Source organism: Jatropha curcas, chromosome 6 (assembly GCF_041381405.1).
Source record: "Jatropha curcas cultivar XTBG-Jc1 chromosome 6, XTBG_Jcur_1.0, whole genome shotgun sequence".
Lineage (NCBI taxonomy): Eukaryota > Viridiplantae > Streptophyta > Magnoliopsida > Malpighiales > Euphorbiaceae > Jatropha > Jatropha curcas.
Window position 1 is genome coordinate 6,441,594 of NC_143156.1, and position 25,292 is coordinate 6,466,885.

The 25,292-nt window shown below is 31.0% G+C and overlaps 2 pseudogenes; both read left to right on the forward strand.

The window, feature by feature from the left end:
• The first annotated feature begins 2,692 nt into the window (after positions 1-2,692).
• Positions 2,693-3,516, forward strand: LOC119370304 (cytosolic sulfotransferase 17 pseudogene; annotated as a pseudogene).
• Positions 3,517-6,939: 3,423 nt separating this feature from the next.
• Positions 6,940-8,208, forward strand: LOC119370303 (cytosolic sulfotransferase 18 pseudogene; annotated as a pseudogene).
• Positions 8,209-25,292: the final 17,084 nt, after the last annotated feature.

The window sequence follows — 25,292 nt, forward strand, 5'->3', positions numbered from 1 at the left end:
CATTACCGGAACATTTTAAATTTTATTAATGGTGATATAGAAAATCTCATTATTCCCTCTTATTCCCATTTTTATATATAGTATAGATTTAGATGTAGATATTACTTAGTGTAAATCAAAAAAAAAAAAAAAGTTTCTTATTGTCTATAATATTTTATGTATTTAGTTTTCAACTAATAATGAATACAAATTGTCTTTGATGATTATTTAAATAATAAATTAATGATGAAAATAATTTTATTAATTATTATCTTTAATTTTCAAAAATATTTTAAACTTATTATTGGTTGATAAGAAAATTATATTTTTAAAAAATTTGTAATGATATATTGCCCAATTAAGACAAAAACAAACGTATATGAATTTTTAACCTTATTTGGTTGAAAAAACTCTATTAGAAGTTTATGATTTCTAGCTATATCTAATTCTTCAACCTAACACTATTGGTGTTCATATTTGAAAAACTACAAGAGAAAAAAAGGCTATAGATTTCGTATAAAATTAAGCAATTACAAGGTTATAAGCGCGGCTTTATTTACCAAATCAATAGTTAGATTCTATTCAAAAGAACAATCTTTTTTATTGCCTCCTTCTTTCTCTAAAATTTAGATCTGTTAAATATTTTATTTGATCCGTTGAACACTGTAAAATTAAATTGATGAAAACACCAATTGAAAAGTTAAAAAATCTAAATATTATTTCAATAATTGTATAAATCACATAAAAAATCAATATTTGATGTATGAAAATTAAAAATCTTAAATATTACTGTTTCTAATGTAAGGAGTTGCAAATTATTATAAAAAAATTGAATTTAAGATGTTAACAAACGATTTCAGAGTTTAGAGTATCACAATATTATTTTTTTACAGTTCAGAGATTAAATTATGTATTTCGCCAAATTAAAATATCAGCAATATGATTACGATAACACACCGTAATTAAAGCCAAATATGATTATGATTACGACAACACACTATAATTAAAGTCCAGCATGATTAAAGCACACCATGTTGGGTTAGCTAATTTGTGTAGGTCCCATATTTATTATTTTTCCAAATATCAACTTTGACCGGTTTGGAATTGGAGTATCTAGGGGTTAAATTCATTTTAGAGTGCAATTGTAAAAATTCTTAAAATTTGAGGTATTAAAAATGGTTTAGCCAATGTATAAATATACTCACGTGCTTCACGGAAAAAATCTTGTCGCACCAAACTTTGCAAGTGATTAGATATTATGCCTTTGAAGTTATGAATTTTCTAATATTGTATCATTCTCAATATTAGCAATTACATTTTTTTTTTTTGTGTATATATTTTTGACATTTATATGCAAGATATTCACTTAATATGTGATTAGTATAATTTTTAAAACAATAATTTTCGCATTTTTCAACTATTTAATAAATATTTAATTAATCTAATTTTAAACTTTTCAGTATTCAATATAATAATTTTTACAAATTAAAATATTTAATTAGTACAATTTTATAAATCGAAAGGTTCAATAGATAAAAGTAAAAATTGAAAATTCTATAATATTTTTTTATCATAAAATAAATCGGTGAATTTATCCATTGTGTGAAGAAAAAAAAAATATCCATTGGGCCAGAACACTGCTTTACATAAAGAAAGGGGACAAAATTGGAAAAAAAACAAACAGGCCAGAACTGTATTCTATCCAAAATTTCCACATGTAAAAAAATTCCAAATACAAAATAATAATTCCACATTTAATTAGTTGAATAAATCCAAATGAAAATGAGATCAAAAGTCCCGATCAAAAATTTTACAAAGTTGTTGAACTTCTTTTGATCTAAATATTTATAAATAGAATTTTCTTTTTTCCCTTTTTTTTTTTTTTGAAAATTCTCATCGCATTAAATTAATGTTTTAAATTTATTGTAACAAGTTAAAAGAAGTTATGAACTAGCTCTAAATAGAAGTCGATCTTTCTTGTCATATCTTGCCGGATCAACACCAAACCCTCCATTGCCAATAATTTCTATTATTTGATCATTTTTAACTTATTAAGTGTCGGTGGCTCCTTAAAAAAAAATTGTTGAAAATACCAAGAATTGTTGAAAAAAATATTCACTCAATTTTATTATTTTAATTTAGTGGTACTCTTAATTATTATTTTGGTCCAATATACAGTTTAATTTATAAAATTACACTTATTAAGCACGTTAGTCATCCAATAAAATTACAAATTTTATTGAACACTTTAATTTACAAAATTAAATCTCTTAAACACTTATTAAATAGTTGAAATTTGTGAAATTTATCATTCCAAAAGTTATACCAAATCATTACTCACATAAAAGCTAAAAAACTTAAAAACTATTGCTGTTAATGTAGAAAATTAGTATGCAATGTTACCAAAATTTCTAAGTAATATTGTCAAAAATTTATAAGTTCAAGTACATAGTAAATCATTCACAAAGTTTAGGATGTCATAGTATTAAAGTAATAAAATTTAGGAATGAATTTATATATTGAAGCTAAATCAATTTGGGACATAAATGTGTTTTGTCTTCAACTTCAAGGATTAAAAATTCATTCCAAAAAAACAAAAGCTTAAAAATGATTTCAAGCATACAAAAGTATCATCCCGTCATGGATCAATTGGGATCACACGCTTTATCTATCAACAAAAACTAACTGGCTTTATATATGCATCATTTCATATATGGAGCCTTCATCACCTTTGAAAAATATGAATGTTTCAAATTTGGAAGAGCTTCCAAAAACCTTAATTGAATGTCAGAAGATCATCTCAAACCTTCCCAAAGAAATTAGTTGGAAACTTCCTCTAAATTTACACAAATACCGAGAATTTTGGTGCTACCCAAATTTCCTTGAAGGTGTAATGCTAGCTCAAAAATGCTTTATACCTCAACCTACTGATATTATCCTCTATACCCTTCCAAAATCTGGCACAACCTGGCTTAAGGCACTATGCTTTGCAATTTTTGCAAGAAGCCAATATTCTGATGGCTCTAAAATAAACCCTTTGCTCAAAAAAATGCCACATGATATTGTGCCTGTTATAGAGTTTTTATATTGTTGTCTACTCATGTTCCTTATGCTTCCTTGCCCAAATCAATTATCAAGTGCTCTACATGTAAAGTAATTTATATGTGTAGGGATCCTAAAGATGTGTTTATCTCGCAGTGGCACTTTGTATGTAAGCAATTGGATATTGATGCTATTCCATTGCAAGAGGCATTTGATAAGTTTTGTATTGGATTATCTGCTTATGGACCATACTGGGACAATATTTTAGGATATTGGAAAGCAAGCTTGGGACATCCTGAGAAAATATTGTTTTTAAAATATGAAGATTTACAGAATGATAAGATTGGCACTGCATTTCCTTCTAAATTTGAAAATAATGCGTTCTTTAGAAAGGGCAAGGTAGGTGATTGGAAGAATTATTTAACTCTCGAAACGGTAAAACAACTTGATCAGATAACTAAAGACAAATTCAACGGCTCCGGCATTACTTTTTAAGTTGTTTAACAGCTTCTGGTGTATTAGCATGGGTTGTTTCTAAAATTATTCTTCTGTGTTTTAGAATTACTGGTGTGAGTTGTTTGTTCATTACAAATTTTATGTTTTAGAATAAATCGTGTGATTAAATCTTGAAGTTGAAATAAGAACTTGCATATGCATATTTCTTTTCTTTCTTTTTTTTTTTTTTTTTTTTTTTTTTTGGAATACTTACATGAGGTGACAACCTGATATCAGTTATGTTTTTTTTTTTAACTGTGTTAAGTAGTATTAATGGGAATCAGAAAATAAAGTAGCAATAATAAAAGAAGGTGGAGTGAGATCCACTCTCCAAGACCTACATAGAATGAGTAGCTCGAGTTAACCTGTGAGCTAACATCTTTTTAACAAAACTAGCAAAACTAATAAAGAAGCAAAAAAATTATCAATCAAAAGCCTTAATTTAAAATATCAAGTCTAGCATTTTCAAACTAGGCTCAAATCACATAATAATTACACATGCCAAACACATAATACTAAATTACGATTCCTAATTAAAGATGGAAATTTACAAATAAACAAAAGAGTACTAAAAAAGATGAGAAGGACTCAAACTTGGTGAATCAAAATTTGCGTTCATGAAAGCAACAACAAGAGAAATTGAAACCTACAAAAGAAACAGATCCTTTCAATCTTCCATCTAAATTAAGTGAAGTAGTAAGTTGAAGAACAAGAGGAAAAGCGCTCAGGAAATGAAAAATTAACTTATAGATTTTCTTCTATGGTGAAGAATGAGAGGAATGAAGTAGGAAGACAACCCATCCTCTTTAATCTCTTGAATTTTTTAGGTTTCTTTTAGTTATATCGGTCCTTTTGGTTTTTATATTTTCGAAGTTCTCTTTTCTTTTTCATTTTTTAAATATCAATCGAGAAAAGCCAAAGTTTAATGAACAATTTCTACAAAGTCAAGAATTTTAATTTGTGAATAAGTATTTTTGAAAGACTCGAAATGATACTAATTACATACTTTAAGCATAATTTAGCGGTAATTGCATATACCATCTAGTAATAAACTCAAGTTCAAATCTCTTTTCATCAACACTCAAAAAAAAAAAAAAAAAAAATATATATATATATATATATATATATATATATTACTAAACACCAAAAAATTATTAAGATTTATTAGGGGGAACCGGTTCGGATTAGGTTATATTCAGGAAAATTATTATTATTGTTATTATATATACATAATGGAGCATATTTTTTCGATCTTATTCAGATAAGATTTGAAGAGGTAAAAGGGCATGTGCTAGTGATACATACAGATCTGCATCATTTTGGAAACATGAAACATCTGCTCTATGAAAATAATAAACAATGTGACACCATATAAATTAAGGATATTCATTTGACTAGTTAAACTATAATCTTACGAATGACAGTTCTGATGTAACCAGCTCTTCAATGTATACACATAAACCATTGATTACTAGTGGTGGAACGTTAGCTGCAAGTTTACAAGTGTAACTAATTCTTTTTGTCTTTAAAGATATTTTAAATTCTTCTCCTCTAAGTTATTTTAGGGAAACAAAATGCGTCTTAATATAAATTTTTTTTTTTAAATATACATGTAAGGGATAAGATTTTATGGGTAAAGATAACGGTTCACATGCAAGGGATAAGATTTTATTGGGACAAATCTATAAATTTACAATTGCACTTTCTCAAAACATTGCTAAAATTTATAAAAAATCATGGATATCTATACCTATATGTAAGGGTCGCCACGGTTCCGGTTCCGGTTTGGAACCGAAAGATTCCGGTTCCTTAACGGTTTCAAAACCGACGGTTCGGATCGGCTTTTCAGTGAATCACTTAATTTTAAATTTTAAATTTTGAAGACCAGTTTTCAAAATTTTAAAAATTTGTGAAAGTTATTTCTAAAAAAAAAATACACCTAAAAAATCAAAGAATGCTTCAATTAAATTTATTTTTTTTAAAGACTTGAACTTAATTATTTTTTTAAAAAAAGTCTTCAACTGAATTTATTTTTTGTTTAAAAAAGTTTGAACATAATTTAAAAGAAAAAAGGGGGCTTGAACTTAATTTATAATAAATCTAAAAAATTATTTTTTCAAAAATACCCTTAAAACTAGCCGTTATGTAGCCGTTGATGGTTGTTGGGAGGGGTAATTAAGAGATTTCACAACAAAATTTTAAAAAAAAAACTGACAGTTTCTAACGGCTAGAACCGGTGGTTCGAACCGGCCGGAGAACCGACGGTTCCTTCCAGTTCCGACCGGTTTGTGGAACCGTCGGTTCGCGGTTCCAACAATACTGGAACCGGAACCGAACCGAAAATCTTCGATTTCGATTCCGATTCCCACCGGTTTCGATTCTGATTCGGATCCGGTTCGAACCACCGATTCCGGTTATGGGAACCGTAATATGGCAACCTCTAACTATATGTAGTGTACAGAAATTATACCCACATATATAAAATATTAAAATGTCTTTCTGAAAATAGAACTCCATCTTTCTTGAATTCTTGTTATTACTAGGGATTTATAAGCTACTAAAAACCAATATATATAGCCATTCATATTCTATTGTTTGATCTTTTTTAACTCTTCAAAGTACTGTCGGTGGCAACTTCCATAAAAAATTATTAAACATTTCAATTTTTCTAAAGTGATTTTGTTAAATAATTTAACTTCTAAAATTAAATCAATTAAACACCTATTAAAATAATTAAAATTTATAAAAATTATACTAAATACATATCAAATCGAAATCGATATTCTGTAAATAAAAATTAAAAATCTTAAAATTATTATTATTAATGTGGAAAATTGTGCAATCTTACTAAAATTTATAAATTGAAAGTTGAATTTACATGCTCCATCTAAATCAATTGAGCACACAAAATGTGTGTTGTCTTCGGTCACATTTCAATAACAAAAATTTAAAATTGTTTGTAAAGTATCAACATTTGGTTTTTTAAATCAAATTAAATTAGTAATAAATCTAATAAATTGAATTTTTTATATCATGAAAATTGAACTATTTATAAAATTAAACCGAACTGAATTCAATAATTCAGTTAAATTTTTATTTAACATAATTTTTGAGCTAAATTAATTTGGTTCTTAAAATTTTTAAAATTTTCAATTTGTCTAATAAAAATCCGATTGAAATAAAAAAAATGATTTTTTTTTTATTAAAACTAAAACCGAATCAACCTAAATTAATTAAATTAAATTTGATAGATTTTACCACATATAATATGCTCATTCCAAAAAAACGACCCTTAAGTTCCGGGACCCACTTTAACTGATTGATAGGCTTCCATCATACAGAATTATCATCATGTTACGAACCAATTTGGACCACACACCGAACCTACCAACAGGCTTTATATATGCATTATTTGATACACTCCATTAATATATATCACTATCACCTATCTAAATATTATACTTCTTCAAATTTGAAAGCTATGAATGTTTCAAATTTGGAAGAGCTTTCAAAAGCCTTAATTGAATGTCAACAGATCATCTCAGACCTTCCCAAAGAAACTAGTTGGCAACTTTCTCAAAATTTACACAAATACCAAGACTTTTGGTGCTACCCAAATTTCCTTGAAGGTATAATTCTAGCTCAAAAATATTTTATACCTCAACCTACTGATGTTATCATTTGTACTCTTCCAAAATCTGGCACAACTTGGCTTAAGGCACTATGCTTTACAATTTTCAGAAGAAGCCAACATTTTGATGGTTCTTCGATAAACCCATTACTCACAAATATGCCACATGATATTGTGCCTCTTATAGAGTTTTTATATTGTAAGGGTCGTCAAAGAGACCCTCAAAATCCATTGTTGTCTACTCATGTTCCTTATGCTTCCTTGCCTAAATCAATTGTGAAGTGCTCTACATGTAAAATAATTTATATGTGTAGAGATCCTAAAGATGTGTTTGTCTCGCTATGGCATTTCATTAGTAAGCACTTGGAGACTGATGTTATGTCATGGGAAGAGGCATTTGATAAGTTTTGTACTGGGTTTTCTGGTTATGGACCTTTTTGGGACAATATTTTAGGATATTGGAAAGCAAGCTTGGAAAATCCTGACAAAATATTGTTTTTAAAATATGAAGATTTACAGAATAATACGTTGTTCTATGTGAAGAGAATAGCAGAGTTCATGGGGTGCCCTTTCTCTGTAGAAGAAGAAAGACAAGGTATAGTACAAAAAATAGTTAATTTTTGTAGTTTTGAAAGCTTGAGCAATTTGCAGGTGAACAAGAGTAACAAGATTAGCAATGAAATTCTTCTTAAAGTTGAAAATAATGCATTCTTTAGAAAGGGCAAGATTGGTGACTGGGAAAATTATTTAACACCCGATATGGCAAAGCGACTTGACCAAATAATTAAAAATAATTTTAGTGATTCTGGTCTTATTTTATAGATTATTTAGTATTATTTATGTGTAGCTTGTGGTATGTAAGGATCTGTGTTGTTTTTGAAATTATTGTTCTATGTTTTAGACTTAAAGGCCTGATTGGTTTGTTTTTGATATTACAATTCCATGTTTTAGAATTAAAGGTTTGATTGGTTTGTTTTTGATATTACAATTCCATGTTCTGGAATAAACGATGTGATTAAGTCTTGGTTTTAGAAGTAATAAGCAAATTTCATATTTCTTTCTTTCTTTCTTTTATTTTTTTATTTAATGGTTAAAGATTAATTAATCATATGCATGCATGACCTTAGTATTAATTTTAGTAGTAATATTTTAATCTTTACGAATTATGTTAATAAAAAATATTGAATTATAACAATTAACTCCCAATATTCTTTTTCGCCTCTTTTGGGCGGCTGTCGGTGCCTATACCTCTATTTTTTTTTATTAGTTTTATTTTTGTTTTATTTCTGTGTTTTCTTTAATAATTCTCAAATATAATCTTTTGATATAGATTTTGAGTAAATATATTAAATCTATTTGTTTTAATATGTTTTGGGTTATATTTTTAGATTTATTTATTTTGAATTTTAATTGATCTTTTTTGTGATTGTTAGCCACTTTCACAGTGGTTTTACCTGCGTTACTTTATTATTTAGACAGTAATGTAAATTGAGATGCAGATTTCTTTTTAAGTAGGTGGAAAATTTTGAAGTTTATTAAATTTAACTTGTTGAAAGACTATAAAGTCGAATAATAATTATAAATTGTCATCCAATAGACTGTGTTTTACAGAATGACACATATACAATGTCAAATCAATTGAAACCCTAAATTCAAGTTAAAATTTTTTATTATTTTTATAAATGGTTTATAATTACATCCATTGTGTGAAAATATAGAAACTTCCTGGATAATACATGTATTTCATATTTGTATTATGATTTCCTTCAATGAAATTTTCTAATTTTTGTTTTTTAAATTCTAAATTCAATATGGGCAGGGCAGGTCCTTTTTTGAGTCTCAGATTTGAAGTGGGAGCCATTTAGCTAAGTCTCGTTGGCTGCGATTGTCTCCAATCTGGAAACACAATTTTAATAATTTATAGAGCCCACCAATATGTTTGCACTTGGTGGAGCAAGGTTCACATGGAACGGAAAAGATTTTATTGGGCCAAATCTATAAATTTATAATTAATCTGAATTAAACAATTCAACGATTCAGCTTATAAATTTATATATAATAAATACTGGGATTTATAAAATTATTTTATTGAATAATTCAATTTATATAATTAAAAATATTTTAAATAATAAAAAATGAGAAAGTTATTATTCAGAAAATTATATAAAGTAAAAAATATTCGAAATGTTTTATATATAAAATTTAAAAACCATTAAAATTACCCTGAAATGTCACCGCATTTTGAAGTGTCACAAAACTTTTCGTGGAAAGTACAATAATAAATTTCTGTATTTTTTTTTTAAATTTTGTATTTATTACTATTTCTTTTTCATAATAAATAGTTGTCGCATCAATTAAAAAATTAATGGAAAATGCTTAATTTTTTTTGTACATCGCTGTCAGTCCACTCATTTACTAAATTATTAGTTAGATTCTTTTATTTACTCTGTTTTTATACAAATTAAATCTATTAAATATTTTATTTGATCCATTAAATATTTTAATTAATTCATTAATTATATTGATTAAAATACGTATTAAATAGTTAACAATTTAAAAATTATTATTTTAAAAGAATCAATGTTTTATATATAAAAATTAAAAATTTTAAATATTATTATTTTTAATGTGAGGAGACATGACATATTAAAAAGAATAAAATTTAAAATGTTACCAAAGATCTCATAGTAGAATTCATAGATAATATTACTTTTTTTGGTTAATTTAGGGATTAAATTATGTAGCACTGTGATTATCGCAACGCACCATAATTAAAGCCCAATATGATTATGTTGCTGAAAAACACGACTTCACATGAAAAAGAATGGGCCGGAATTGTAAGTAAAGGGTCAACATTTGGTTTGTTCAATCAAAATTAAATTAAATTAAATTAATAATAAATCTAATAAAATGATTTTCTATATTAAAAAATTCAATATTTTATAAAATTAAATAGATTAAATTGAATTATTCAGTTGAATTTTTTTAACTTAATTTTTAAGTTAAATTTAAGTGTTTTAGAATATATTATTTTTTAAAATAAAAGTTAATTAAAGATTACACAATCTACCATTAAATGCTGATCAGGACTTGTCATTGGTTCCTTTATTGGCTATAAAACAAGAATGCTTGTTTGTTGATTGAATTATTGAAAAAAAAAAGACAAACAACCGGATAAGCTTCTGCATACCAGAGAATTATTGAACTGTACGACATCTTGTTTGCAGAAATAAATACAGCTGCCATCTGAAAGTATAGTGTTTTCACATTTCTGCCCTTAGAATACTAATATCATTAATTATAGCGTGAACAGGTATTACAGTAACAGTAATTTGGCATAGTTGGCGGTAATAGTTTATTGGTAAAAAGAGACGCAGACTCCAAAATTAATTTGTAAGGCTTTCGTGACAGGTGTTGTGTACATAATGTTATAGTATTAAAATTATCTAAATATATTTAAGTTATCAGAGTAAGAGCAATAAAATAAATATTTAGAACTATAAATATTAAAATACATACATAATTAATTAAATTTTATAATTTTTTTAACAAAATTCTGTAATTTTTTTAATCCTTATGTTATTCTCTGATTAAATTCCTGCGATAATAGTATTGTATCCATTTAATCATTTTATAATTATTTAATTATATTTATGTCGAATATTATCTTCTCACTTAACTTTTTTATTATTATTTAATTACATTTTTGCTATAACTTAAATAGTTATTTATTTAAATTTTTTAATTTATATAAATAATACTTAATATGAGTTTCCATTGCATTTTTTGAATGCATAATTATAAATAATTTCAAAGTTAATTCTATAATATATAAAATTGATGTACCATCGATTTATATAAAAAAAATTATTAATGATTAATTTTCTTCTTTAATTTGATTTGTTTGCATAATTTTTTATTTTTTGGATCTGAATTAATCAATAAATGTCATATATCTTCTCTCATTAATGATTATATATAGAAAAAAAATGTTTGAATATATATAGATATATAAATATATCAATAAAATATTATATTTTTTTAAAATTAAAATTTTAATTGTTTACCATCCCATATTTAATTATGTAAATTCTATTTGAAAATTTACTTGTTACAAAATATGCAATCAAATATGACAAACTATAAGGAACAAAAATATTAATAAAAATAATATACTTTTTCTTCTTTTTTTTATCTCTCTCCTAAATAAAATATTATATATATACTATTTGAAAATTTATTTTTTAAAAAACATATCCAATCATATCATACAAACATAAAAGAAAAAAATATTAATAAAAAAAATAAATTTTCTTTCTTTTTTTTATCTATTTCCTAAAGAATTAAATATTTAATAAATAAAATATAGAGTTTTCGAATGTCTCAATATCATATATATTCATTAAAAATAAATTTAGTAAATATAAGACTTAAAATTTTGAAATGCTTAATTATATATATATGTATTTATTATTTTTTTATTTATTAGGAGGACTGATGAGCTGAAATAATACTGTGAGCTACACAACAATCAAATTGGTAACTCACTTAACAAAAAAGTTTCAATGTATATAGATATATAAATATATCAATAAAACATTATTTTTTTAAAGTTAAAATTTTCAAATGTTTCAATGTATATAGATATATAAATATATCAATAAAACATTATTTTTTTAAAGTTAAAATTTTCAAATGTTTACCATTACAGAACTAACTATGTAAATTCTATTTGAAAATTTATTTTTTTAAAAATATATCCAATCAAATCTTATAAACATAAAGAACAAAAACATTAATAAAAATAATATACATCTTTTCTTTTTTATCTCTCTCCTAAAAAATATTATATATATTCTATTTGAAAATTTATTTATTTTTAAAAATCCAATCATATTGTAGAAATGCAAATTAGATAGGTAATAGTATATCTATTGCTTGTTATGATTGAGTATTTATATACAAAGTTCAGCAACTAAGTTCCTAAAATACAGGAGGAACAGATACAAATAAATCATAAAATATCCCTATTAGAAAGGAGAGAGTTACAATAGAATTTTGACTAAGTTATACTCTTATCACCCCCCGCAAACACATGGGTGGAACAACCTTGAGTTTGGATTTCAAGTGAAGAAACCGAGATTTGGATAAAGGCTCGGTAAGTAAATCAACAACCTGATATGTGGTGGATATGTAAGAGACCTGAAGTACTTTGTTGCGGACCTGATCACGGACAAAATGAAAGTCCAATTCAAGATGTTTTGATCGAGAGTGGAAAACTGGATTAGCAGCAAGATATGTAGCAGAAACATTATCACACCAAATGCGAGGAACTGTTGGAACAGATTGCTTAAATTCACGAAGAAGGCTTTGTAACCAGTAAACCTCAGATGTTGTTGTTGCTAATGCCCGATACTCAGAGTCCGTGCTCGAGCGGGCAACAGTCTTCTATTTTTTTGAACACCAAGAGATTAAGTTTGTGCCATGAAAAACAGCATAAGCTGAAGTACTTTTGCGATCAAGGCGATCACACCCCAATCTGCATCACTGAAAGCAACAAGTGTTGGTGTCAAACATGGCCGAAACAATAATCCATGATCAGCTGAACCACGGAGATAGCGAAGTATTTGCTTTACTGCCTGCCAATGATGGACAGATGGTGAGTGCATAAATTGGGAAATTTTATTGATAGCCATGGTAACATCGGGTCGTGTTAATGCGAGATATTGCAACATGCCCACCACTTGTCGAAATAATTTTGGATCTTCAAAATTAGGTGAGTTGTCCATATATAAGGAGGTTTGTGGAGAAGATGGTGTGCTGACAGATGAGGTGTCGTGCATATTAACACGACGAAGAATTTCCCGAATGTATTTAGTTTGGGAAAGATGTAGGCCATCAAAGGATGAGACAGCTTCAACACTTAGAAAATAACTAAGAGACCCCAAATCTTTTAAAGCAATATCTTTTTAAAGCTGGTATATAAGTGATTGCAGAAGATCGGTACTTGAGCCTGTTAATATTAAGTCATCAACATACACAAGGCAGTAAGCAACATGAGAAGCATTTGAGAGAATGAATATGAGCTGTCTGATTTAGAATTGTAAAAACCAAGCCGTTGCAAAGCCTGAGCAAGACAAAAGTACCACGCACGAGGGGCCTGTTTTAAGCCATACAATGATTTTTTTACAGCACACATATAATCCGGTTTGTTCTGATGAACAAAGCCGTGAGGCTGCTCCATGAAAACTGGTTCCTCAAGAGTTCCATGTAAAAAAGCATTGGAGACGTCTAGTTGTCGAATAGATCAGGCACTGTTAACAGCAATAGACAATATTAATCGAATAGTAGCAGGCTTGATTACCGGGCTAAATGTTTCAATATAATCGACCCCTAGCCGTTGGTGAAAACCCTTGGCAACTAAGCGGGCTTTATGACGTTCAATAGATCCATCTGATTTTGTTTTCATTCGATAAATCCATTTGCACCCAACAACATTGAAAGCTTGTGTACGAGGAACTAAATCCCAAGTTCCATTGGCCATGAGAGCATCAATTTCTTCAGACATTGCTTGCCTCCAAATCAAATGTTTAGGAGCTTCAGTATAAGTACTTGGTGGAGCAGGAACAACAGAAGCTTGAAACATTTTGGGTTTTAAATTATCGGTTTTAGAACGTGTTACCATGGGATGGCGATTGATTATAGATCGATTGGGTGAGAAATCATAGATGGGGCAGATTCAATATGGACAGGTGGTGGAGGTAAGGCGACCACAGCCTCGGACATGATAGGTGTGGCAGCAGCGAGTACTGCTTAGTCAGTTATAGGGGCAGCCGAAGGTTGCATAGTAGTGGAATGTTGTGGTAACGAAATAGCAGCAGGGTAATGTTGTGGAATGTTGTCCGAGGGAGTAGAAGTTGTGGAAGCTGGTTTAACAAGTGACAAAATAGATGGTAGCGGTGGTGGTGAACCGAGGACAGAAGAGCGCTATCACTTTCTTTGAACGGGAAAACCTGTTCATCAAACAACACATGATGTGAGAAGAAAATCTTATAAGTAGATAAAGAAAGACATTTGTAACCTTTATGCAGAAGACTATATCCAAGAAATACACATTTAGTAGAGTGTGGGTCCAATTTATTCTTAGAATACGGACGCAACCAAGGATAACAAACACAACCAAAAACACGAAAGAATTGATAATCCGGATTTCGTTGAAAATAATTTGATAAGGGGACTTATGGTTAAGAGTTGGAGTGGGGAGTCTGTTAATGGTATAAACTGCCACAGCAAAGGCATGGTCCCAAAATTTTGGTGGTACAGATGCATGGATTAAATAGGCTATACCAGTTTCAGTTATGTGACGGTGTTTTCTTTCGGCACATCCGTTTTGTTCAGGGGTGTGTGGATAAGAACTACGTTGAATGATTCCATTGTCACTCAAATATTTTTGAAGAGCTTGGTATTCCCCACATGTGAATACTCAAATTTTGAGGCTCAAAAAGCCTGTTTTCCCGGACTTCAAATAGTCCGGCCGGACCGGAGGCCATTCGGAAAGTTCACCGAAAGTATGCCAATATGGTACTTGAACTGTCCGGAAAATTACGAGGATCGCAGAACTGGTCCCGGAATATTTTTTGGAGGTACGGAACTCCCGAAAAATCCTTCAGAACGAAAAACTAGAAAGTGGGCAAGCCACGGCGGCGGCGCTCGCCCTCCACGGTGGCGGCGGCCGCCCTCCGCGGCGGCAGCGGCCGCCCTCCAGCCCGATTTTTCCTATAAAAACAGCCCCAATGCGACTTTTTTACTCACTTAGTCTGTGTTGACGGACGCTCTCTTCTCCCCTACGCTCCTTGCGGTTCTTTTACTGATTTTCTGCATTTAGTGTAGGCTTTTATTATTTTGCTGTGGTGATACTTGGTCACTTAATTAAATTAATTCTAATTAATATTCCCCAAACGAGGAGCTTAATCTGAAATTTTCAAGCTGAAGCTAAGAAGCGGCCGCCGATTAACTCAGGTAATAACGAAACCCTGTCTATTTAATTTCAGCATTTGTGCATATTCTCTTCTACTCCAATTCTGAATTAAACTGATGCATAAATGCATTCACGTCATCAATTAGGCAAATAAACTGCCTCAATTAAATATGATTAAGCTTAAATGCCCGGTTAATTAATAATCGTGGTGTTAAAGCCTAAATCCGACAATATTGGCTAAAGTATCTAGTCAATTAATGACTATGGTATGATCGCCTTTATTTCGAACAGTTCGGCTTAAGTCCAATTAATCAATAATTGTGGCTAAATAGCCTTAATCAACCACGTTTCTTTTGGCAATAAATTGCCTATATTGCAATTCAATTCATCACTTTTGGCAAACAAATTGCCTATAAGTAAGATTAACCATCTTTAGCGACAAATCGCTTAAAAAATGCCTTGAATTAATCAACCATTTTGGCAACAAAAAGCCCAAATATCAATTTTTGGCAATAAATTGCCCAATCAATTAATTTTGGCGACAATCGCCCAATCAACACTTTTGGCAAACAAATTGCTTAAATCAACCCATTTTGGCTAAAAGCCTTCAAATAATCACTTTTGGCAAACCAATTGCCTAAATCACATCAACTTTTGGCAACAAATTGCCTAAATCAATCTTTTTGGCTAAAAGCCTTAAATCAACACTTTTGGCACACAAACGCCTAATCAAATCAATCAATTCTTTGGCAAAATGCCTGAACAAAATGCACGAAGCATACACACACTCATGCATTAAGCATACCCATTCAAAGCCCTTTTAAAAAGGCCTATCGAACTACGTCGACTTTGATCTTCCATTCAAACGGAAGTACGTAGGCACGTTTGGGATTTAACCCCAAGCAGCAAGTTGAAATCACTTAAACATTTTCATTGGTCCAATTACATCATTTACCTTGCAAAGCATTTATTCATTGGTTAGTTCATCAACATGACATGGTCTCGGGATCCACCTCGGGTTCGTAGACTATGCCTTAAACGTTAGGATAATTAATCTAGTAATTAGGTTAATTAAAATTGGAGTCAACTTAGGGTTTTTTTTCCTAGTTTACCCTAAAATAATTAAACAAGGTGGCGACTCACACATTCACGTGCATTTCTGCCCTTAGTCATATGCATTATATGCCTATTTTTGGGGGAGGGGTTCACACCACCCCAATTGGATTGAAATTGTTTAATTGACTTATCAAAAAATTTTTCAATGATATTCCGGAATTTAACGAAACATGAGAATACATCAGACTTTTTCTGAATGAAATATATCCAGGCGTATTTAGTGAAATGGTCAAAAAATAAGACATAATATAAACAACCATCAAAAGAAGGAATGGGTGCAGGACCCCATAAATCAGAACATATTAATTCCAAAGGTTGTTTAGCGACAAAAGAAGACTCAACAAATGATAATTTGTGCGATTTGCTAACACAACATGTTTCACACAGATGCTTAGCAATAGTTTTGGAAGTAGACAACTTATTTGATAAAAGAATTTTATTAATAGTTTGAGAACATGCATGGCCCAAACAAGCATGCCAAGTTGATAAGGAAACAGAATGGCAAGCTGGTGAATTCATGTTGAAGGCGAGAAAATAAAGTCCATCTTTAACCGGTCCCCGATGAAGGATTTGCTTCGTTTGAAGGTCCTTAATCACAAAAAATTGGGAAAAAATTCCAGTGAGACATTGTTAAAAACTGTAAACTGATGAACAGACAATAAATTGGTATTAGAAGCTGGAGCATGTAATATATTATCAAAAGAAAACGTATGAGAATCAAGAGAAATATGATTAGAACCAATATGGGAAATTGGTAAGTTTTTACCATTTGTAAGAGCAACTTCATCTGTTCCAGAATATTCAGAGTGAATGCCCAAGTTTTCCAATTCAGATGTCAAGTGATGGGTTGCTCCACTGTCCACAATCCACGGTTTGTGTGATGTAGTAGGTGAGGAAGAGTAGTTGCTGGCTGGTTTAGGGCTTGGAATGTTTTGTTTGGGGCTGGGACAAACATTAGAAGTGTGACCATTTCCACCATAATTGTAGCAAGTAGGATTATAGGAATCTGCACTCTGATTTCATACTCGACCAGTATTCGATTGATAACGTCCACGTCGTCCACCACGGCCCCTTCCTCTGGAATTCCCTCAAGTTGATTGGCTATGATTGAAGTGAGCAACTGCTGGTGTATTTAGAGATGCATTTGTATTTTGAAGTTGCATTTCTTCTGAAAGTAACAGACCAAAAAGATCATCAAAAGATATCGGTGTAAGTCTAGCTTCAATATTGCGAGTGAAAGGTCTGTAATCAGGTCCAAGTCCACGTAAAATGTGACCAATGAGATCATCTTCTGCAATTGGAGAATTAAGAGCAAGTAACTGATCAAACAATTGCTTAGCACGACTCATATAAGTAGCAATTGAATCATTATCACGAGATAGATAGTAAAGAGCACTCTTAATGGTGCGAATCTATGCCTTTGAAGCAGAAGCAAAGGCTGTCTGCAGACGAGACCAAGTGTCGTGAGCTGAGGTGGCACCAATGACTTGTGAAAGAACGGATTTGGAGAAAGAGCTGAGAATCCAACCTAATACAGTTTGGTCTTTCATAAACCAGTCAAGATAAGCGGGATTTGGAGCATTATTAAGCTGTTTGGGAGGGGAAGGAACAGACCCATCAACATGATGAAACAATTGTTGGCCATGAAGAAGAGGAATTAATTGCGTTTTCCAGAGAAGGTAATTTGTGGATGTGAGTTTGACCGTAACATGATTGTGAATGGAAGGAATGGAAGACGGTACTGGGTTGTTTTGACTAGATGCAGGTGATGGTGCAACCATAAGGAGATAACTGCAAGAGGAATTAAACAGAGAAAGAGCAGAAATGCAGATTAAATAGGTAATGGTATATCTATTGCATGTTATGATTGAGTATTTATATACAAAGTTCAGCAACTAAGTTCCTAAAGTACAGGAGGAACAGATACAAATAAATCATAAAATATCCCTATTAGAAGGGAGAGAGTTACAACAGAATTTTAACTAAGTTATACTCTTATCACATATCATACAAAGAAAAAAAATAATATATTTTCTTTATTTTTTTATTATTTCCTAAAAAGAATTAAATATTTAATAAATAAAATATAAAAAATTTCAAATATCTCATTATCATATATATTCATTAAAAAATAAATTTAGTAAAGATAAAACTTAAAATTTTGAAATGTTTAATTATTTATATGTATTTATTTAAAAAATAATTTTTTTGATTCATTAGAAGGCCTGATGGGCCAAAATAATACTGTAGGCTACACAATAATCAAATTGGTGAAAATACTTATAATCGAGAGAATTCGAACTCGAGACTTCTTACTTATTCACATAAGTGAGAAGATAATCAAACCGCATATAATTGGATTAAAATTACTTTTTATAAATTATATTCAATCAATTAATAAACTATAATTTTTTTAATTGGTCATTATTACAGGTATTTTAGAATATTTTAAATTTCATTAAAGATGATATAGAAAATCTCATTATTCCCTCTCATTCTCACTTTTATATATAGTATAGATTTAAATGTAGATATTACTTAGTATAAATTAAAAAAAAAGTTTCTTATTGTCTATAATATTTTATGTATTTATTTTTCAACTAATAATGAATATAAATTGTCTTTGATGATTATTTAAATAATAAATTAATGATGAAAATAATTTTATTAATTATTATCTTTATTTTTTAAAAATATTTTAAACTTATTATAGGTCGACAAGAAAATTATATTTTTAAAAAATTTATAATGAAATATTGCCCAATTAAAACAAAAACGAATGTATATGGATTTTTAACCTTATTTGGTTGAAAAAACTCTATTAGAAGTTTATGATTTCTTATATAATTACATGTACATGATAATGTCAATATAATATTCATAATATTGTCTATAAGTTAAATTATTATATAAAAAATCAACAAACATGAAGTATTATACATAAATTTTATTATAAAATGTCATATTCTATTATATCATGACACAATTTTAAAATTATTATTATTGTTATTGTATATAAATAATGGAGCATATTTTATCGATCTTATTCAGATAAGATTTGAAGAGGTAAAAGGGTATGTGCTAGTGATACATACAGATCTACATCATTTTGGAAACATGAAACATGTTCTCTATGAAAAGAATAAACAATGTGACACCATATAAATTAAGGATATTCATTTGACTAGTTAAACTATAATCTTACGAATGACAGTTCTGATGTAACCAGCTCTTCAATGTATATACAAAAACCGTTGATCACTAGTGGTGGAACGTTAGCTACAATTTTACAAGTGTAACTAATTTTCAGCTTTTTATAAAAAAAAATAAATAAATAAATAAAACCGAGAGGGTAACCCAATCTATAAATGAATTGATTCATAGTTTATTAATTTAAGTGCTGATTAGGACTGGTTATTTATTCTTTTAATAAAACAAGAATGCTTGTTTGTTGATTGAAGTACAAGACTGACTATGACTAACAACCGTATAAGCTTGTGGTTATCAGAAAATCATTGAACCTTTTGACATCTCATTGGCAGAAAGAAATACCGTTATATGATATATTTCTATATCTAATTCTTCAACCTAATACTACAGTTGGTCATCTTCCCACTAATAACAAGAAAAACTAAAACACAAAGGCCGTAGATTTATAAAATTTAGTAATAACTAGGAAATTTAATGCACCATAGTTAGAAATTAAGATATGGCACCAAAAGGAGTGCCTCAAGTGGCTCCTGCATTTTTTGGTTTCTGGGTTTGCTTCAATTTACTGCTAAGTAACAGAGGTTGAAGATGCTGATGTTTTGAAGAAGAAAGCCGTTATTACTAATAACGGCTAGTAGCCAACGACACCGTTTTATAAAAGAAAGAAAGAAATTAAAAGCAGAAAAACGGCGTCGCACAGCTAACGAATGCAAGTGACAAAACATATGCAGTATACCTTCTTCTTGCTGATAACGAAAACAGTTAAGGAGTTGCAAATCAGTTACAGAGAATGAAGAGAGAAAGATGAGTTGTCATAGATTTTAAGAGCTAAATTTGATATGTCATTGGCGTCCGTAAAAAATGTATAAAGAACTGTATAAAGATCTTGTGTGGTGAAGTTTTCTAGAGTATTCTTCTTCTCCTTTTCAATATTGTAATCTTCCTCTGTTTTTAGGTCTCTCTTGTATCTGTCGCTCTCTCCATCTTCTTATTCAATAAGATGAATTTAGTTAATTTTTTCATGGTATCAGAGCAGTGCTGCGCAGGTTTATTCAGTTTCTTCTTTGATTTGATGCTTTTTCTTCTTGCAACTTATTACTGATTGATTTGGAGTTTTTTTTTTTTCCTTTCTTTCTTTTCAATCGATTGCTGTTTTCTTTGATCTCCTTGATCTGTTGTTAGTTCTTCCATCTCATTCTTAATCTTTGATCCTGTCGTTCTTACTTTCTTTCTTTAATTTTGTTAAAATGGCTCAAAATGACTATTTGACAAATCCTTCTAATCCTTTCTATCTGCATCCAAATGAAACGCCTGCCTTAGTTCTTGTTTCAGTTCCATTGAATGATTACAACTATCATTCTTGGGCCAGAGCAATGAAGATAGCGCTAGCCTCCAAAAATAAGCTAGGTTTTGTTACTGGAGCGATACCTGCACCAGTTGATCAGAACAGTGAATTGTATAATATCTGGAGCAGATGCAATACAATGGTGATTTCTTGGATCCAGAAGGCTGTGTCTCCAAACATTGCACAAAGTATCTTGTGGATAGACAATGCTTCAGAAGTATGGAGAGATTTACAAATCAGATTTTCTCAAGGAAATAATTACAGAATAGCTGATTTGTTAGATGAAATTGCAAGTCTTAAGCAAGGAGATTCCACTGTGAATGATTTTTACACACAGCTTAAGATCCTATGGGATGAGCTGTTAGTTCTTAGACCAATACTTGCATGTACGTGTATCAATGCATGTAATTGTGGAGCAGTTACACAATACAGAAGAAACTTTGAGCATGAACAAGTCATAAGATTCTTAAGAGGCTTAAATGAGAGATTTGAGTCTGTTAAATCTAATGTGTTAATGATGGATCCTCTTCCTGATTTAACTAAAGTTTTCTCGATGGCAATACAGCAAGAAAGGCAGATTAATCACAGTTCACAATCTGAGTCAAAGATTATGCTCAACAAGTCTTATAGACCAAATTTTGGTGCTAAAAGTTTTCCACAGCAGACATCCAGAGGACAAAGGTTTCCTGCACAAATTAATACAACAAGAAAATGCACTTTTTGCAATGGAACTAATCATAGTATAGACAGTTGCTACAAGAGAATTGGCTATCCTCCAGGATTCAAGCCAAGAAACAACTACAATTCAGGGAGACCAAATGTGATTGCAAATGCAGCAGTCAATGCAGTTTATGGAGATCAACAGAATCCTTCTTATTATCAAAATGCAAGTGAATTTTATGATCCTAACTCTAATGTGTTTCCTATTCAAGCTGTGGAGAATAACTTCACAAACTATTCAAGGAGTGCAACTCAACAACAACCATCTGAAGCAGCTATTTCTTTTACACCGGATCAATATAACAAGATTATGACACTCATTAATCAAGATTCAGCAGATGGCACAGCACATACAATCAATAGAGAGCATGCAGTCAATAGCATCATGGCAACCAATGATCAACAATCAGCAATTTCCATATCTAATCAAACACAGAAAACAGGTATATTAAAATCTGTATCTAATTCTGTGTGGTTTTTGGACAGTGGAGCTACAGATCATATATGCAAGTCTCTTGATATGTTTACAACTTTCAAAAGAATTTCACCAATAAGAGTAAAGCTGCCAAATGGAGAATACCTATTAGCTCATTTTTCTGGCACTGTAGTTTTTTCAGAAGTATTTTTCCTTAAAGATGTGCTGTATATACCTGGATTTGCTTTCAATCTTGTCTCAGTTACAAGCCTTATTGCTCAACTACATTGTTCACTCTTTCTCTATCATGATTTATGCCTAGTCCAGGATTTCAAGACCTGGAAGATGATTGGTATAGCTAAAGTGTTCCATGGACTATACAAGTTGCTGCAAAATGAAGATCCTAAGAAGTTTACTGATGTTAGACAAAATAAAGCAGTGCTGGCTGCTACTACATTGTTTAGTACTCAGTGTAGTAATAATAATTTGTGGCATTTTAGATTTGGTCATGTTCCCAAGACCAGATTATCCATTTTATGTACCAAACATCCAGAAATTCATATGAATAAGACTGATTTACCTTGTGATATTTGCCATATGGCAAAGCAGAAGAAACTTTCTTTTCCTGTTAGTGTAACTATGTCTCAATCTCCTTTTGATTTGTTACACATGGATATCTGGGGTCCAGTTGGCACTGTTTCATGGACAGGGCATAGATATTTCTTGACTATAGTTGATGATCATACCAGATTCTTGTGGGTCTACCTGCTAAAAGAGAAAAATGAAGTTAGGCCTTTAGTCAAACAATTTGTTAAGATGGTAGCAACACAGTTTGACAAAAGAGTTAAAAGCATCAGATCTGATAATGGTGCAGAATTCTTGATGAAAGATTACTATGCAGCAGAGGGTATATGACATCAAACTACTTGTCCAGAAACCCCAGAGCAAAATGCAGTTGTAGAACGAAAGCATCAGCATATACTCAATGTCACAAGAAGTCTTTTGTTTCAAGCTAATTTGCCAAAGAATTTTTGGAATTTTGCTGTATTGCATGCCACTTATCTCATTAATAGAATTCCAACTCCACTATTACAGGAATGCTCTCCATATGAAAAGCTTTATCATAGCCTACCAGATCTTTCAACCTTAAAGGTTTTTGGGAGCTTGTGTTATGCCAATACTTTACAGGCTGGGAGAACTAAGTTAGAACCAAGAGCTCAAAAATGTTTGTTTTTAGGCTACAAAGAGGGTACCAAAGGGTATTTAATGCTGAATTTGCATACTAGAGGATTATTGGTTTCAAGGAATGTCATATTCTATGAAACTATTTTTCCTTATTCAGAAAAACAGTTTCAACCATTATTGTCTCAAGTGAATGACACATATGCAGATGCAGACTATGTTCCTATGTCACCTGCAGCAGATGCAGTCACTGCAGCAGATGTAGTTGATGCTTCTATGCAAAATAATGGCTCAAGAAGATCCACAAGGACAAGGAGAGCTCCTCAATACCTGCAGGATTATCATTGTAATCTGGCATATGATAATCAAACTATGCCTATTGCTTCTACACAGCATTCTATTTCCCAAGTGCTTACATATTCTCAGTTGTCTCCTTCCTACAAACATTTTATTTTAAATGTTTCTTGTCTTCAAGACCCAAAAACCTATACACAAGCTGTTAAACATCTTGTATGGAGGGAAGCTATGGATAAGGAGCTTGAAGCTTTGGCTTTAAACAATACCTGGATTGTGGTTCCCCTTCCACCAAACAGGGTGCCTATTGGTTGTAAATGGGTGTATAAAACAAAATTGAAGTCAGATGGTTCTGTAGAGAGGCACAAGGCAAGACTTGTTGCCAAGGGTTACACACAAGTTGAGGGCCAGGATTTTTTTGATACTTTTTCTCCTATAGCTAAAGTTACAACTATCAGAATTCTCTTAGCTTTAGCTACAATGAAAGGGTGGTTTTTGGAGCAGCTTGATGTAAACAATGCTTTTCTTCATGGCGATTTGCATGAAGAAATTTATATGGAGGCTCCTTTGGGGTTGCAGGTTCCTGTTGGTTCAGTTTGTAAGTTGCAGAAGAGTTTATATGGCTTGAAACAAGCCAGTAGACAATGGTTTCACAAGTTAACAGATTTCCTTGTTGCTATTGGCTATCAACAATCACAATCAGATCACTCTCTATTCACTAAATCAAAAGGGGAACAATTTACTGCCTTATTGATTTATGTAGATGATATTGTTCTAGCAGGAAATGATTCTTCAGAGATTAACTCAGTCAAAGCTTCTCTTGATGCCAAATTCAAAATAAAAGATCTTGGTAATCTACGGTATTTTCTGGGATTGGAAATTGCTAGGTCAAAGGCAGGACTGCATATATGTCAGAGAAAGTATGCACTAGAGCTCCTGACTGAGTATGGAGTTTTAGGTGCTAAGCCTTCCTCCTCTCCTATGGATTATAATGTCAAACTGTCCAAAGATGATGGTGACTTGTTGAATGATGTAACTGGTTACAGAAAACTAGTGGGGCAACTCTTATATCTCACTACCACAAGGCCAGACATCACTTATGCTGTCAATACCTTGAGCCAATTTCTATCTGCACCAAGAACATCTCATTATCAGGCTTTACTCAAGGTTCTCAGATATGTTAAATCTAGTCCTGGTAATGGCTTATTCTATAAAGCTAGTTCAGCACCAAAGCTCACTGCTTTTAGCGACTCTGATTGGGCAGGTTGCCCTGATACAAGGCGATCCATAACAGGTTATGGAATTTACCTGGGAGATTCCTTGATCAGCTGGCGATCGAAGAAGCAGGTGACTGTGTCCAGATCCTCTTCAGAAGCAGAGTATCGAGCTCTTGCTGTTACAACCTGTGAGCTTCAATGGTTGAGCTATATATTGTCAGATCTTGGTCATAATTTATCTGCACCCATCAGTATCTTTTGTGATAATCAATCTGCAATTTATCTCACAGCTAACCCTGCCTTTCATGAGCGATCGAAGCATATAGAGATAGATTGCCATTTTATTCGAGAAAAAGTTAATTCTGGCCTTGTTCATCTTATGCCTATTTCTACAGAGCTGCAGCTTGCTGACTTGTATACCAAATCCCTTTCCCCTTCTCGCTTTAAGTTTCTCATGTCCAAACTGGGCATGTCTGACATCCATGGCCCAGCTTGCGGGGGGGTAACAGAGGTTGAAGATGCTGATGTTTTGAAGAAGAAAGCAGTTATTACTAATAACGGCTAGTAGCCAACGACACCGTTTTATAAAAGAAAGAAAGAAATTAAAAGCAGAAAAACGGCGTCGCACAGCTAACGAATGCAAGTGACAAAACATATGCAGTATACCT